This window comes from Pseudophryne corroboree, chromosome 2, assembly GCF_028390025.1.
Source record: "Pseudophryne corroboree isolate aPseCor3 chromosome 2, aPseCor3.hap2, whole genome shotgun sequence".
Taxonomy (NCBI): domain Eukaryota; kingdom Metazoa; phylum Chordata; class Amphibia; order Anura; family Myobatrachidae; genus Pseudophryne; species Pseudophryne corroboree.
The window spans coordinates 992,110,608-992,123,813 of record NC_086445.1 but is presented as its reverse complement, the minus strand read 5'-3'; positions in this window follow the sequence as shown (position 1 = coordinate 992,123,813).

Below are 13,206 nucleotides of genomic sequence, written 5' to 3'. Positions count from 1 at the left end.
GGAAGAGCAAGTTTGTGGCCTTATTTGTACCTGTTTTTCATTTGGAAATCTCTGAAAGATGCTTTTTGTAAGCTTAAAATCACCGTGATAAACAGAATTGTTTACATGATGTTCTCTGCAGTGTATAAATTATTCCTATTTCCTACATGTTTTCTAAAAGTCATATAGAGAAATAAATCCAAACTAAGTGGGTCCTGTAAACTCTGTATCTCCCTCTCCGTACAGAGGAAACCGGAGCCCTGCTCAGTACAGACCATGTGACGCGGTGTGGATGACATCACAGAGGCTCTGACACTAGGGCTCTGTGATGCGGTAAGATTCTATAGAGTCACTGCTGATGCAGATGCTCAGTGACACTCTCAGAGACACTGGGGTGTGTTAGTTGTGCTGGTAACACAATTACAATTACCAGAGTGTAATCTGCGGATTATTTTCCCTAATTTCTTCCAAGGAAATTAAGTTTTCTTACTGTAGTTATACCATCTGTAACCGGCACCCTGACTCTTCAGATCTCAGGATTCGGGCCACGCAGCCTCTGCTCATCACCCGCCATCGCTGCTGTGCTATATAAGGTATGTAGTAGATGGGGTGTGATGGGAAGAACGGTCAGAGGGTGGGATTTACTAATACTGATTGCGGGCCATCGCAACGATACTAACATATGCGATTAGTATCGCAATGCTATGCCAGAAGCCCCCTGCAATACCTGGTGGTCCAGAGGAGAGGGTGTGCGGGGGTCTCCTGGGGTCTCGATCACCTCCCAGCCCAGAGCTCCTCCTACCTACCGCTGTAAGTGCAGCTGGTTGTGTTGCTGGGGGAGGAGGAGGCTGGGATCCAGAACTGCGATGGGGGGGCTGCCTGCAGTCAGGTATGCAGGGGGCTGGCGTGAGCGGTGCTGGGCGGCAGATGCAGTGGGATGCGGCGGGAGGCAGTAAGAAGCCACGAAGGAGATTTTTCAGATGTCTGTAGACGTTATACATGTCACATTTTATTATGACTTATTTCCCATGGGTTATTGGCAGATATTCGTGTTGCACACGGATCAGACTCACACAACAGTCCTCACTTCTGCACTAGTGATACATCTGCCTGTCCGCATTACTCAGGGAACAAGATTCATACATTGGTATTGGCATTTATTCGGGATCAGTACGAAATCCCACTGGACAGGATCCCGGCGGTCGAAATACCGACACCGGAATCCCGACCAGCACAATTCCGACAAGGGTAGCGAGCGGAACGCAGCCCCTTGCGGGCTCGCTGCGCTCTCCACGCTGCGGGCGCAGTGCCTCGCTACGCTTGGCACACTAATTTATTCTCCCTCTATGGGTGTCGTGGACACCCACGGAGGGAGAATATGTCGGGATTGTGCCGGTCGGAATTCCGGTGTCGGTATTTCGACCGGCGGGATCTTGACCGCATCCCATTTATTCATACTGGGGGAGACATACATACAGTATGTGGGTTGTGTTCAAACTAAAATCTAAATTGCAGTGTAAAAATAAAGCAGCCAGTATTTACCCTGCACAGAAACAATGTAACCGACCCAAATCTAACTCTCTCTGCACATGTTACATCTGCCCCACCTGCAGTGCACATGGTTTTGCCCATTAGTGTGTTGTTGTTTTTTTGGGTTTGCTATCAAACCTGAATAACCCCCATAGACCATGTCAACAATCAGCATATCAACACTGATGCTATGTCAATATTGTTGAAACGTTGACATGGTCTTTTTCATGCAATTTTAACCCTAAACCTTACGGCAATCCTTAGCTTAATGAAAATGTTGACATTTGGGCAGCACGGATGGTGTAATGGTTAGCATTACTGCCTCACAGAGGTGATGGGATCGATTCCCACCGTGGCCGTAAATGTGTGGAGTTTGTATATTCTCCCCGTACTTGCGTGGGTTTCCTCTGGGTACTCCCACAATCCGTGGGTTTCCTCCGGGTACTCCGGTTTCCTCCCACAATCTAAAAATATACATGTAGGTTAATTGGGTCCCAACAAAGGCCCTCATTCCGAGTCGTTCGCTCGGTAAATTTCATCGCATCGCAGTGATTTTCCGCTTAGTGCGCATGCGTAATGTCCGCACTGCGACTGCGCCAAGTAATTTTGCAATGAAGATAGTATTTTTACTCACGGCTTTTTCTTCGCTCCGGCGATCGTAATGTGATTGACAGGAAATGGGTGTTACTGGGCGGAAACAGGCCGTTTTATGGGCGTGTGGGAAAAAAACGCTACCGTTTCCGGAAAAAACGCGGGAGTGGCTGGAGAAACGGAGGAGTGTCTGGGCGAACGCTGGGAGTGTTTGTGACGTCAACCCAGGAACGACAAGCACTGAACTGATCGCAGATGCCGAGTAAGTCTGAAGCTACTCTGAAACTGCTACGAGGTGTGTAATCGCAATATTGCGAATAGATCGATCGCAATTTTAAGAAGCTAAGATTCACTCCCAGTAGGCGGCTGCTTAGCGTGTGCAATACTGCTAAAATCGCCTTGCGAGCGAACAACTCGGAATGACCTCCAAAATTAACCCTAGTAGTGTGAATGTGTGTACATGTGATAGGGAATATAGAGTGTAAGCTCCACTGGGGCAGGGACTGATGTGAATGGCCAAATATTCTCTGTAAAGCGCTGCAGAATATGTGTGCGCTATATAAATAACTTGTAATAAATAAATAATTGTAACATACAGTATTTATATATATATATATATCTCCTATATAATAGCCCAGATCTGTGACTTTGTGCTTCATTTGCTAACGCTGGGCAGAGTCAAAACACTGGGCGGAGTTAGTCAAATGAGTCACAGATCTGGGCAAATCTATAGGAGACTTGGAGCAGGAGCAGATAGTATGGGCATGGCACAGGCAGGGGTGCATACCTCCCAACCTTCTTCAGGCAGGAGGGACACACGCACAGCAAAAAGGGGGCATGGCCAACGGGAAAGGGGGCGTGGCTTCGTGGGTGGACCCGCGATCGCGAGCCACGCCCCTGTTTTCGTCAGTGAGGGGGCATGCCCAGCGCTCTGTGAGCTGCTGGCATGCCCAAAGCGGCGGATTATGAGTCCGGGGGGCCCAGGGCACTTGAGACAGGTGGCCCTATCACATTGCTATGTCTGCTGTGGGGTTGGGGGCTTAGCCTAATTGCACCCCCCCTCGTGGCCACGCCCCCTTATGCAAATTCCGGGTTTTGTTTTTTTTATGGGATTTTGGCCCCTCAGCTAGGGGTAAATCCAGAGGGGGTGGTCGCTCCCCCCTACACACCCGCACAGGCAGAAGACAGCAGGGAGGCTGCTGCCTCCCTGCAACACCACAGACCTGCCAACACGCAGCAGCGTGTGCTGACTATAGCACAATGCTGCTGCTGTTGCTGGCAGGACGGGGGAGCTTCAGAGCTGGGACAGAGCTACTTCAGCCGGGGGGCCCCCTAAAACTGTGAGGCCCTGGGTACGTACCCCCTGGGCCCACCCTTAATCCGTACCCCCTGATGCCCCCTCTCCCACTGTCTCCACTAAATAGACGCTGTGCGCATGCTAAGCAGAACAGCGAGTACAGGGGCTTCCCAACTGCCCCACCCCCCACCGCGGGACACTGCGGCCCGCGGGTGGGACAGATGGACAGACCAAAAAAAATGGGACTGTCCCGCGAAAATCGGGACAGGTGGGAGGTATGGGGGTGTGTGAGGGGGTATGCTGTACAGACAGACGGGCACCGGCTCACTGTGTGCTTGACCCCCCAACATCAGCATACTCAGCAGGGTCTCTCTGATGCGGAGGAGCGTCACTTTCTGGCACACTCCACGCTTCTTAGCTGCAGTTTTGTGGGGCACCTGCCGCTGTGCAGGTTCCGTACTGCCTCTGTTATCTCCAGTCCCGGCAACCCCACCGCTAGCTGCAGCGCTGCCGCCCGCAGTGAGGTGCGCCCAGCTCCTTCACACACTTTAGCCGGCAGGCAGCGCTGCAGAAGTCCGCGCTGCTTGCAGGCTCCGACCCCCTCCTCCCTCCAGCCGCAGCGTCTCCTGGGGGCTAACCAGTCACTCCCAGTCTCCCCTTACCACAGTGCCCGGAAGCCGTGCGAGGTCCGCGGTGTGTGAATGAGGAGTGTGGGGGAGGGATGCGGACGGGCAGAGGAAGCAGGACTCCAGCCTCAGAGAGTCAACCATGCTAAGTCTCCACCAGCAGCAGATCCAAACAGGTTGGAGTGGAACAGCAGCAGCCAGCAGCAGTGACTCCGGTAAGACACATCTGTCTGTCACCACTGTTTTGTCCCTAATACCAATCTCTCCCTTGCCCTGTGTTCTGTCATGTCCCTGTCACCCCTGGCCTTGCCCTGTCACCCCTGGCCTTGCCCTGTCACCCCTATCCTGGCCCTGTCACCCTTATCCTGGCCTTGTCACCCCTATCCTGACCCTGTCAACCAAATCCTGGTCCTGCCGCCCCTACCCTGGCCCTGTCACCCCTACCCTGGCCCTGTCACCCCTATCCTGTCCCTGTCATTTCTGTCCTTGCCCTGTCACTCCTGTCCTTGCCCTGTCACCCCTGTCCTGGCCCCGTCACCCCTGTTCTGACCCTATCACCCCTGTCCTGGCCCTGTTACTGCATACCATCCAACTACCTTTTTGGCAGTTACAGTACCCGCAGCGCCTCCAGACCCCTCCCCAATGCACCACACCTCCGCACCTTCCCCTCCACCACATGCGGCACTCCACCCCTCCCCCACACGCTGTGCCTCCAGACCCCTACACCACCAGCGGCTCCCAGTCCCCCACCACCCACAGCACCTCCAGACCCCCTCCACCATCCATCCCCCATATATGTCTCCCCCCACACCTGCCCCCCTCCACCCACAGCATCTGCAGACACCCTCCTCCATTCGCGGTCCCCCCCTCACCCACCCACGGCACCTCCGTACCTGCCCCTCCACCACCTGTAGCGCCTCCGGACCCCCTTCTCCGTCCGCCGCACCACCCGCACCTGCCTCTCCCCCACCGCGGTGCCTCCGGACCCCCTACCCCACCCCCGGCACCCCTGCCCCTTCCCATCCCACAGCACCTCCGGAACCCTTCACCCATCCGCAATATCCCTGCACCTGCCTCTCCCCCGTGGCACTCCTGCCCCTCCCCCACCTGCAGTGCCTCCGGACCCCTCCCGCATCTACAGCCCCCACTCTTCTGTCTCCCTCCCACCCGCAGCACCTCCCAACCCTTCCCCATCTGGGCCCCCCCGCATCTGCCCCCCCTCCACCTGCAGCATCTACAGAAACCCTCCCCCATCCGCAGTCCCCCCCGCACCCGCTCATTCTGTACATCGTGCCCTGCAGGTGCTGTTCACGCCGTCGCAAGGGGCTGCGCCTCCTTCACCATCGCACGCCTTTCATTGTGCAATATTTAACCACTAACAAAAGAATGCAGGTAATACTCCATATAATACAAATATTGAACCCCATATAGGCATGCAAGGGTTAAAGGGGCGTAGCCCCTTGCGACGGTGTGAAGAGCGCCCATAGGGCGCGATGAAGCACCTAGTATATATATATATATATATATATATATATATATTTTGTATATATACCTGTATATCTAAAATCCAGGGCCTAATTCAGTAAGGATTGCAAACCCTGCTAATTAGCAGAATTTGCACTCCTTTGGATCGCATGCTGGGGGCCGCCCATCGCAGGGTGACCGCCGCCTCCCCGCCTTGGTGAAGCAGAAATTGCGATTGCATCACAATTCCTGCTTCATCGCAGGAATTAGGGATGCTTCCTGCCGGTGCAGCTTAGGCCCATCGCCATGTTCCTGATCGCTGCGGCTGCGTGTGATGTCACGCAGCCACCGCGATCATGCCGCCACCACATGCCTGTTTGCGCTGTCCGTCTCCGCCCTGGAGATGAAGCGTTGCCGCACCCACCCTCCCCGCCCTGCGACCGCCTCTGCATGATTGACCCATGGCAACAAAAAGACCAATGATCAGTGCTTAAAGTGGTCCTAGAGAGGTGGTGGAACTCACCCCCCCTCCCCACGGCGCCCATGTAATAAAGGTAATGCAAAAAAGGGGCGTGGTCTCAATCAGAAAGGGGCATGGTCACACAATAGTAATAATGCCCACAGTAGTAGCACCCCATAATAATACACATATTGCCCACAGCAGTAGCGCATACATGCCGACATCCTGGCTGCTCTCTCCGGGCCCTTATACAATGCCCACAGTAGTAGTGTTTCTTATGCAATGTCCACTGTACTGGTAGTGCCCACAGTGGTAGTGCCCCTTATATAGAGCTCATAGTAGTGGTGCTCCTTATGCAATGCCCGCAATAGTAGTGCCCCTTATGTCCCCAGGAGTGATGCCCCTTATGAAGTGCCCCCTTTACAATGCCCTCAGTAGTGGCTCCAGTAGTAATGCCCTTAATGGTTATGACCCTGTGTAGTATTGCCCCCAGTAGTAATGTTACCTGTATTAATGCCCCCAGTCATATAGACCCCTATAGTTTAGCCCCAGTAGTTATGCCCGCAGTGGTAATGCCCCTGCAGTTATGACCCCAGTAGTTTACCCCCCCTTAAGTTTAGCCTCCCAGTGGTAATGCCCCCAGTAGTTTAGCCCTCATGTAGTTTGCCCCATAGAGTTTAGCCTCCCAGTAGTAATGCCCCCAGTAGTTTAGCCCCTGTAGTTATTCCCCCAGTAGTTTAGCCCCCCAGTAGTTTATTCCCCCAGTAGTAATGCCCCCAAGTAGTAATGCCCTTTTAGTTACGCACCCAGTAGTAATACCCCTGTAGTTATGCCCTCCAGTAGCTTGCCCCCTTGTAGTTTGCCCCAGTAGCTTACCCCCTTGTAGTTTGCCCCCTTGTAGTTTGCCCCAGTAGCTTACCTCCTTGTAGTTTGCCCCCTTGTAGTTTGCCCCAGTAGCTTACCCCCTTGTAGTTTGCCCCCTTGTAGCTTGCCCCCTTGTAGCTTGCCCCCTTGTAGCTTGCACCCTTGTAGTTTGCCCCCAGTAGTTTGCCCCCTTGTAGTTTGCCCCAGTAATAATGACCCCAGCATTTTGCCCCCAGTAATAATGCCCCCAGTAGTTTGACCCCCAGTAGTAATGCCCCCCAGGAGATGCGCCGCTACACAAAGGAAAAAAACAAACAAAAATCACAATACTCACCAAGCCTGTGTCCGACCGCTGCAGTCCTCTGGGCGTCCGCTCCTCGGCACTATGGGAGAGACGTCATGACGTCTCTCCCATAGCGCACAGTGACAGCACTGGAAGCCGGAGCTCAGTAGTGAGCTCCTGCCTCTGGCTTCTGCTGTGGAGAGAGAGCCGGGCGCCCACTGGTAACACAATCTCAGCTGGCGCCCGGCATCTCCCTGCGGCGTCACGCACACATCAGGTTAGGTGAGCCCCAAGTGGAACTGAAGGAACGCAGTTCCGCCCCGTTCCGGCTCGCTTTAACCCCTGCCTAAAAAGCACAGATAGAAGCCAGAAAGACAACAGTTGTTGTTTTTATCATGTGTTATTTTTTGTATTGGGGGAAGGGGCGGAGGTGGCCATATACAAGTAAATTTAAGTTATGTGAAGGTTGAAATTCCTTTAAGATGTAGGGAAGTCATTTTGTGACCTAAGCCAACATAATGTAGAGTGCACTACTGTAAGAGGGTGACAGTGCGGTGTAGTGCCTGCTGCCGTGCAGGTGTAGGTTCACCACTTACCAGGCGCCGCACTCTCTCACCTTCAGGTCACGGAGTCTTCAACGGACCTGGAACCTTCGGATTGGACATGGCGATCCCCTCTCAGAGCCGACGACGGACGAACTGGGGAGAAAGTAACCCAAATTAAGGGGGTATCAACACTTCTTCCACTGGAAAAGAGGATACCCCAGGGGTGGCGGCGACCTTCACCGGTTGGGTGTAAGGTCATCACCGGCACAAAGCCTCAGCCACCCAAATTTCACACACTCGCACTCTCGCACGTAGTGTGATAAAGGGGGTTCTCACGTCCGTGAGCAAACCCCTAATCCGGCGCTCGGGGAAAGACAAGGGACAGACGGACACAGATGTTACTCACCATTAGTTCCGCACTGCGAACTTCTTCTCCACTTACAGGTCCCTGTAAGGAGGCAAACAAACAGCTGTGCAGGGCCCAACTCTATACTAGTGTAACACCCCTATACTAACTATAACAACAGAGCCCTCAAACTAACTCTGTGGGTGTGGTGCAACAAAACTAGACACAAACTTAACAAACTTGGCCCTGCACGGAAACAACACACATATCAAATCACAATCACAGTGCAAGCAACTACCATGGTGCTGTCCCTTTGATTGCCTAACTACTCCAGCTCACCAGGAAGTGGGCGCCGTACAGCCTGCCAAACTTCACGCACACCTACTTGGGCCTACTGCCCCTTATCTGCACACAGGCCAGAGGCCTGACTTTTTCCACGGGCCTAGCGCCCGCCTGTCGTGGGGCCAGGTGGAGTGACCTGGGCCTAGTGCCCAGATCACTTTTATACAGTGGGGCTCAGGCTTACAAGCCTGCCTACTTTGCGCACGTTGGGGTGGCCTGGGCCTAGCGGCCAATACCACCCTTATTCATCTGGGGGGGCACTTATTAACTGGGCCTATTGCCCTTCATGTGCCCTCGGGCCTAATGCCCACCTAAGGTGCCAATGTAGTGGCTTGGGCCTAATGCCCAAACCACCAAGTCAGGTGCGACTGAAACTCCTAACTGCGCCACAGGCCTAGTGCCTGAACCGTGCCCCCGGGCCTAATACCCGTTCCCTGCTGGCCTAGGGAGGAAAGGGGGGGTGTGATCAGCCTCACTGAGGCCTCACCTGGTCCAGGGGTCTCTGGCGCCCTCTTCTGCCGCTGACCCGTCCTGGCCAGCGGCGCCGACGCTCTTACGCGTCCAGCCGCCGCTGGACATCTTCTTTCTGGAACCCGGCGTCTTCCGGCCTCTTCAGCGGCCACCGGAGCTCTTCTCCCTACGGCCGCCGTCTTCTTCTTCGCCGCCTCCTCTTCTGTTCGTCCCGCTCATCGCCACTCTTCGGCGCAGCCTCCTCCTTCTTCGGCTCCCGCCCGGCATCTGACGTCAGACGCCGGGGGCGGGGCCTATGACGCGGCGAGCGCTGATTGGCTCACCGCGCCCATCTGTGATTGGCCACCACTCCGTGAGCCGCGATTGGCTCACGGAGGGCTCCAATATTCAAATGCCTCCGCAGCCTCCAGTCCGGTGCAGGGAACCAATACGCAGTCCCTGCATCAAACACCCGTCGCTGCACTTCTGATGTGCCCTGTGACATAGAGCACATCTCTACACTACAGCAAAGTGTAGCAGTGGGATGCAGTTAATTTGCCGGCAGTCTGGATCCCGGCATCAGGATACCGACTCTAGAATCCCGACTGCTGACAATAACGACAGCCGGAATCCCACCTCACAGCGGGTAATCCCAATCATGGATGTCCAGCGTGGTGATCACAGCGAGCCCGCAAGGGGATTCTGAGCTGGCCCCGCTGCCGGCATACTGACGGTCAGGATTCCGTTGTCGGCATACTGTCGGCTGGCATCCCAACCGTCGGTAAATCATACTGGTCCCGTAGCATTGAAGAACAATGTAAAAAATACATTAGACATTTTAGACACCTACGTTGAATAATGTACTTTCAAAGCTAGCAAAGGCCCTCACTTGCATCACACTCCGGATGCACACCGTAAAACGTCATGTACCAATGTGACTATATGGTGTATCCACTGCACCCCTGAGCCGAAATTCTTCCATCGGCTGATGCAAGTTCCTGCCGCTCTGCAGATTACACCATGGCCCTCATTCTGAGTTGTTCGCTCGCTAGCAGATTTTAGCAGCATTGCACACGCTAGGCCGCCGCCCTCTGGGAGTGTGTCTTAGCTTAGCAGAAGTGCGAACGAAAAATTAGCAGAATTGCGATTAAATAATTCTTAGCAGTTTCTGAGTAGCTCGAGACTTACTCACAGATTGCGAACAGCTCAGCCCGTTTCGTTCCTGGTTTGACGTCACAAACACGCCCTGCGTTCGGCCAGCCACTCCCCCGTTTCTCCAGACACTCCCGCGTTTTATCCTGGCACGCCTGCGTTTTTCCGCACACTCCCAGAAAACGGTCAGTTTCCGCCCAGAAACACCCACTTCCTGTCAATCACACTCCGATCACTTCAACGATGAAAATGCTTAGTTCGGACGTGAGTAAATCTACTAAGTTTTGTGCTAAAATACTTAGCGCATGCGCGCTGCGTACCATGCGCATGCGCATTTTCACCTTAATCGCTCCGTTGCGAAAATCGGCAACGAGCGAACAACTCGGAATGACCCCCCCACATTGTTACTTTAACTCATGCACTTTGGAGGAAACGCACCTGAAGTGTGGGAATGGGGCATGAAGGTCCCACCGGGGATTTCCTCTGTGGCCCAGTCCGGCCCTGCACACATGGGCAAGTTCAGGCACACTGTGCTGCAAATGTCCTGTGCCTCGGCTTATTTTGTGCTTTGTAAATGATCTCAAAAGTGTTTCAAACCATGGGGGGGATTCAATTGTTTGAAATGTCAGTTGAGTGTCTGTTTTTTTCTACCTAATAGACAGGAAAATTACACACTCCCAACCGACTTTTCAAACAATTGAATTCCCCCCATGAATAATTTAGACCACTTTAAATAGCTCCTCTCCGGTAGAAACCCGGAGAGGAGACGCAGCAGGAAACTTCAGGGGGCGGGGGCGTGCTGTGACATCATTAAGCCCTGACCCCACATCGTGAAACGCTGCGATTCGCAGGTCCGTGGGAAGGGGGCGGGGCTTTGCGACATTTTAACCCTTTCCCCACCCCACAGACTCGCGACTACGGCAGTGTATCTCTTCATCCTGCCTGCATCACTAGGATGCGAGCAGGATGCGGGAGACCTGCTACTCTTCCGGGGGTGTAGGGGTCTACCCCAAAAAACATGAGCCTCCCGCAGCTTCCGGGAGAGTAGGCAAGTATGATTTAGACCTTAAGGAAAGACAATAACCAGGCATCGGATACAACTTATACCCCTTTTCTAAAGTCTGAAACGGTATTTGTAACACAGTTCCAAACTGGGTCAGACACAGAATAGACCCCATTTCCGCTGTGGTGCCGTTCCGGGTTATTCCCTGATCCGCGCAGTACACACTGCACATGGGTGCAGTACCGGCATATGGAGATGACATCATCACCATGCGCCAAAAAGCGGCCCTCCTGGTATCCGGATGATAGGTCGATAGCTATAAGGTCTACAGTCAATAAGTCGGCTCCATATGGACGACATGCATTAGCTGGACAGGTACAAAAGGGCAACATGGTGAATAGGTCGACATGTAAAAGGTCAACAGCTACAAAAGTTCTACAGGTTCAAATGGTCAGCGTGACGGGTTGACACACATATGGTTGACACAAGTTTTTTAAACTTTTTCATACTTTACTATCCACGTGGACTACGATTGGGAATAATAACCTTGCCCGAAGCGTGGCGAGCGCAGTAAGCCATACAAGAGGACGCGGTGTCACATGAAGTCATTCATGCAAAATGACACCAAGAAATGCAAACAACCTATGTCGATCTTTTGTACCTGTCGACCTTTTCAGATGTCTGCTTTTTCACTATGTTGAACATGTGCAGGTCGACCATATGGGGTCGCCTTAATATTGGTCGACCTAATTATCCGCACCCGTCTCTCCCCATGCTGTAAACGGGAACACCCGGTTACACTGTAGCCCACCCAGGTTCTTCCTGTGTGACGCCCTTCTAGGTAACCGCCGGGAAAGATTCCTAGGTGACTAAGCCCGGGTGGATCCGTTTCCACTGACAGAATTCCTGGGTTGTTGAGTGTTCAGGTGCAATTACCCGGTATTTACAAGTAATCAGAGAAGGGGTCCTAGTGTTGTTTTATTATCATCGGTTTATATGCGCACGAGGGTTAATCAGTAATTTGGCGTTTTACATTTTACTAGCGTGACCCATTACTTCATTGAAATTTTTAATTGGTCCGTATGTTCCCATTTACTTTCAAATGAATTAACTGGAGCTCATTGACTTATTATATGTATACCGAGCCTTTTCCTCTAATTCATTATTAAAGCCGGCAGCCAGTGTTACTGAATAAATGGGAAATATCTGGCGATACATTGCGTTAAGAAGAGGACAATAAGTCCTTCGCCCTACTTGTTGGTAATCTATGATATATTTGTTGCTGTACAACATTTGAAAACACATTCTGGATCAAATTGTTTCTCACCCAGCACATACATTATGAGAAGTGGCACTGTGCAGCTGTCCATATCTGCAGCATAACAATATACAGAGCACTACACCCAGCACATAGATCATGAGAAGTGGCACTGTGCAGCTGTCCATATCTGCAGCATAACAATATACAGAGTACTACACCTAGCACATAGATAATGAGAAGTGGTACTGTGCAGCTGTCCATTCCTGCGGCATAACAACAATATACAGAGCACTACACCCAGCACATAGATCATGAGAAGTGGCACTGTGCAGCTGTCCATTCCTGCGGCATAACAATATCAGAGTACTACACCCACCACATAGATCATGAGAAGTGGCACTGTGCAGCTGTCCATTCCTGCGGCATAACAAATAATATCAGAGTACTACACCCAGCACATAGATCATGAGAAGTGGCACTGTGCAGCTGTCCATACCTGTGGCATAATAATATACAGAGCCCTACACCCAGCACATAGATTATGAGAAGTGGCACTGTGCAGCTGTCCATATCTGCAGCATAACAATATACAGAGCACTACACCCAGCACATAGATCATGAGAAGTGGCACTGTGCAGCTGTCCATACCTGCGGCATAACAATATACAGAGTACTACACCCAGCACATAGATTATGAGAAATGGCAGTGGGCAGCTGTCCATTTCTGCGGCATAACAATATACAGAGCACTACACCCAGCACATAGATCATGAGAAGTGGTACTGTGCAGCTGTCCATTCCTGCTGCATAACAACAATATACAGAGCACTACACCCAGCACATAGATCATGAGAAGTGGCACTGTGCAGCTGTACATTCCTGCGGCATAACAATATAAAGAGCACTACACCCAGCACATAGATCATAAGAAGTGGCACTGTGCAGCTGTCCATACTTGCGCCATAACAATATACAGAGCACTACACCCAGCACATACATTATGAGAAGTGCCA